Source organism: Temnothorax longispinosus, unplaced genomic scaffold (assembly GCF_030848805.1).
Source record: "Temnothorax longispinosus isolate EJ_2023e unplaced genomic scaffold, Tlon_JGU_v1 HiC_scaffold_614, whole genome shotgun sequence".
NCBI lineage: Eukaryota > Metazoa > Arthropoda > Insecta > Hymenoptera > Formicidae > Temnothorax > Temnothorax longispinosus.
In genome coordinates, this window is record NW_027270467.1 from 1570 (window position 1) to 6343 (window position 4774).

The following is a 4774-nucleotide window of genomic DNA, read 5'->3' on the forward strand; positions in this document are numbered from 1 at the left end:
ATTTTATTACACACAAACATCTTCAATCGTATCAACTATTACCATACGTCAGGTATATTGAGTCGTTGCATATGTTCTAACTCACCGCGCATGTATTGAAAAAAATAGTTAAAATTTAAAAAAAAATAAAAAATAATAAATATTGTCCACGGTTGCATATGTTCTACCTCACTGCGCATGTATTGGTGCGTCGGTGTGTGTGTGTGTGTATTAGTTAGAGTCACGTGACCTCCCCCACCACGTGACCGCACTAACACACACACACACCGACGCACCAATACATGCGCAGTGGGGTAGAATATATGCAGCCTAACTACTCGCGTGATTAAAATTAAACGGTAACATTCATGATTTCGGTTCTCGCGTGTGTACGAGCTCGGCAGTAATTCGAAACGGAATATGTCTCGCCTAACGAAACGAATAAAGACGATGCGGCGATGCAAAAGCCGACAATACTTAGCGCAGAAACCTTCCCGAAATTAAGCGTAATAACCGTACAAAACCTCATGGAGTGTCGTACGCATCGACACGGAAATCCAAGGAAGCTCGCGGTATTGTAATTTGATCCCGGATGCGCGGAGATGTTATCGCGAGACCGAGCCAAAAACGAAATACGCAAATCAAATACACAAAACACGACAAGACAATACGCGTAGACGAGGCTGTGGTGTCGACAGGCGCGGGAGAGAGTATTCTGAAATCATTCGCGAAATCACGTCGCGAATCGGATGGGACGGCTCGCGTACCTCGCGACTTACTTATGGGTACATCGATGACCCCCCCTTTTTTTCCTAAATCTTACATTCTATAACCTCATTTGCAATTCTTAAGTTCAAATTTCATCATTTTTTCGCTTTTTTCACAATGATCCGAAATTTAAACTAACTCGTGCATTTCAACCTCTATTTTCACATACTTAAATCAAAAATCAACACATAAAATGCCAAAATTCATTTTTACCATTTCTAATATAAAAACCTCAAATTTCATTAAGATAATAAAACACAAAAACTCTTAAAATTTAAGATAATAAAACATAAAATCCCTTAACAGATTTTTATGCGACTAATCAAGTACATCTTTAATTCTCTAATGAATGATTCAGACAACACTTGATATCTAGATATATTTTCCCAATCAACTTTATCTTTAAATTCTCTGATAATGATTCTGATAACTTTTGATATCTAGATATATCCTCCATACAACATAATCTTTAAATTCTCTGATGAAGGGTTCTGATAACACTTGATATTCTGATATAAAATACCAATCAATTTTATCTTTAAATTTTCTTATGAAGGGTTCTGTTAGCTTTTGATAACTAGATATAAAATGCCAATTGACATAATCTTTAAATTCTATAATTAATTGTTCTGATAACTGATAATATTTAGTTATAAAATACCATTGAATTTTATCTTTAAATTCTCTAATGAAAGGTTCGGATAAAATATAATATTTAGATATACAAACCCAATTAACTTTATCCTTAAATTCTCTAATTAGGGTATCTGATAGTCGTTTATATCCAGTTACAATCCACCAATCAACTTTATCTTTAAATTCTAGGAGGAAGGGGTCAGTTAAATCTTGATATATAACTACACAATCCCAATCAACTTTATCATTAAATTCTCTAATAAAAGGTTCTGTTAATTTTTGAAATTCTGTTATAAAACTCCAATCAACATAATCTTTAAATTCTCTAATGAATGAATCTGTCAACTTTTGATAACTAGATATACATACCAATCAACATAATCTTTAAATTCTTTAATGGAAGATTCAGACAACTCCATATATTTAGATATATATCCCCAATTAACATAATCTTTAAATTCTCTAACAAATGATTCTGTTAAATTTCGATATTGAGTTACAAGTTTCCAATCAACTTTATCTTTAATTCTCTAATAAAATCTTCTGGTAAGTTTTTATATCTAGATATAATATCCCAATCAAGATCTTTATCATTACAAAAGTAATCTAACAAACTATTATAAAATTCATCTATATTATATAAACTCATCAAGTCTTTAAATTCAAGATTTTTATAAATCTATCTATCCATCCATCCATAATAAAAAAGTCATGTTTACCGAGAAGTGAGCGCTTGCGAGTCGAATATCTCGCACGTAGTGTTGCCGCTTTTCCGCGTGCGTGATTGGCTGGCGCGGTCGAGATTGACGGCGATCGCGAGATCGCGGCGAGTTTGGCGAGTTTCGCGTGTGTTAAATCGTGCGACGTGACGTGTGTACGTGTCGCGTGGTGTCTCGCGAGGTTAGTAGGATTTTTTATTATATATAATCCACTATTATATATAATATATGTGGATAATATTGGTAAATAAATATCTTTTAACGCAATGACGTGTGCTCGCGTGGTGTCTCGCGAGGTTAGTTATATTTATTGCTTGCTCGTACAAATCTAATCTAAGGTATACGTTACAGTAACTATAGATTTTTGATACAGATTTATCTTTGAAATCATATTTTATATATAAGCAGATGTAAGTGATAATTACTGTTTTTGCATTATGTAAAATTTGCCTTATTTTAGATAATATACCGATGAATTTAATGTTCGAGAAGATCTGATGGGATTAGCTATTGGTGCTCATGATGCAAATATTCAACAAGCGTGAAAAGTTGATGACATTACAAATATAGTTAGAAGAAAATTCATGCACATTTAAGATATATAGAGAGGTAATTATAAAAATTATTATTGCTTGTATTATTTCAAAGAGTATTGTTTTTTTTATAAAAGTTTACTGACCGGTTTTTTATCTAAAATGTATATAAATATTCGTATATATGTTGCATTATATTGAGCTGGTATACAGAGCTTATCAGATTTCTTTCTCAATCACAGGCGCATGAAGCTGTTAAGAAAGACCGATCTATGCTGAAATATAGCGGTAACCTAAAAATAGATAGTGACAGTGTGACAGTCGTGACCATCGCCGCGTGATAGATGATAGTGATAGTGAAATATATATTGACGGCAGGGAGCTGATGCCGAGGAGATTTTAAGAAGGAAGGTATATCCAAAATCGCACACGTACGTATATATGCTGTCTTGTAAAAGTTGTAAAAGTTAAGAGAACGAGAAAATGATCTGTATTTATATGCACGTGTGACAGGCACTATCGGGCACTATCGCGTAATAAAGATTTCTCCGAAGAATGTTATTGTACTTTACTTTCGTTAACTTGGATGCTTCAAATGTACAATCTCGCGTCTTCAAAATATAATAATTCTCAGACACTGTTGAGGAATAATTGTCTAGCACAAGAGGTCCTCTTATAAATGTCCTCCTTTTCTCTCGTTTTTTCACGCAGGACCATTTTATATTCAACTATATGGTATACAATTTTGCCGCTATATATTGACCGCAGGGAGCTGATACCGAAGAGATCTTTAAGAAGGAAGGTGTATCCAAAATTGCACATGTATGTATGTATATGCTGTCTTGTAAATTGTAAAAGTTGAAAAGAACGAGAAAGCGTTCTGTAGCACAATTTATATTGTAGGCAAGTTATGCTAAAATATTTGTGAATTGAGTTCCTATTATCCATTATTATGATATAGATTTTATCAACAATATTAGAGAAGTAACGAAAATTGATTTTATTAAGTATTTAAAGCAATTGAGAGTTTTTAGCATTAAGTATTTCCATTTTCTCATAATATGCTTAAAAAATATTGCAGGGAACTTGTGAGTTATGCGAAGCAATTGATACTATTAAGGTTCATTGGTCATATGAAGTTTGCACACGTCAAGCTTGACATCCTAAAGATCACAATGCATTCTGAAAATATACCGTGCAGGTTCGTTGGCGTATACGTGGTGTCATACAGGCTGGAAGGTATTTTCTATGTTTTGGAAGTAAAATTTGGAAAATACAACATGCCACAATAAGCGCTAAACCAGGAAATGTAAGTGTAATCAGTGCTCTAAACATTCCTTTTAATAGTAATATAAAATTGTTCTTATAAACATCAATTATAATTAATTCAAGTTGTCTATCGAAGAGGAAACACTTATCATAAAATTGATTATAATACTAAGACAATTATATATAACGATTTCAGATGGTACGACGGCTTTTTATTTTTTACGTTAATGCTGAATGGAAAAGCCTATAAGCATATTGCGGACAAGATGATGTCTTATCTGGATACAGCCACGAAAAAGAAAGATATGCGCATGGCAGGGAAATTAGCGCTATTCACAGGCCTTGTAAGCATATTTAGTAACAACGAAGATTCTTTGAATTGAGCTCTGTCTTAAAATCGCATCAATTGAAGTGAATCCACTGCTGAGTGCTGAAATTATACGATTTTATCCGTCACAACGAATAGACAAAGAGGAATGCTTTTTCCAGTCGATGGTCTCGAATGTTGCTGACGTAGCTATTTCGTTGCAAATGCATCATTATGAAATGATGATCGGTAGTAAATGAGAGATATGTTGTGAATTAAAAAGATGTCTACATTACCTAAACAGTATCTTTGTATGATTACAAACTATCTTCATCTAATTTTTTAGTGACAATGTCCGAATAATTTGCGTTAGTATTTCTGTGTAAAAAAAATATGACGATTATATTACAGTATATCAGATTTTAAAATAATTATAGAGGTAGGGTGCCTAAATTGTTATCGTTCCATCCAAATGTAGCTTTTATACTATTCGGATAGTATCGATATTTTATGCTGCTTAGAAACAAGTAAAAAGCATTTTAAGACACTTGTCGTCTTAAAAT

General features: G+C 33.1%; 1 long non-coding RNA gene across 5 annotated transcripts; it reads left to right on the forward strand.

Annotated features, from left to right (window-relative positions):
• The first annotated feature begins 2122 nt into the window (after positions 1-2122).
• On the forward strand, positions 2123-4768 carry LOC139824862 (uncharacterized). 5 transcript variants are annotated; one of them, XR_011735329.1, is made up of 6 exons: positions 2123-2440; positions 2563-2711; positions 2878-3066; positions 3347-3457; positions 3717-3944; positions 4101-4768. It is a non-coding gene; the product is annotated as an uncharacterized lncRNA (long non-coding RNA). The 5 variants fall into 5 exon arrangements; XR_011735328.1 differs by having other exon boundaries at positions 2123-2398; XR_011735327.1 differs by having other exon boundaries at positions 2123-2283.
• Positions 4769-4774: the final 6 nt, after the last annotated feature.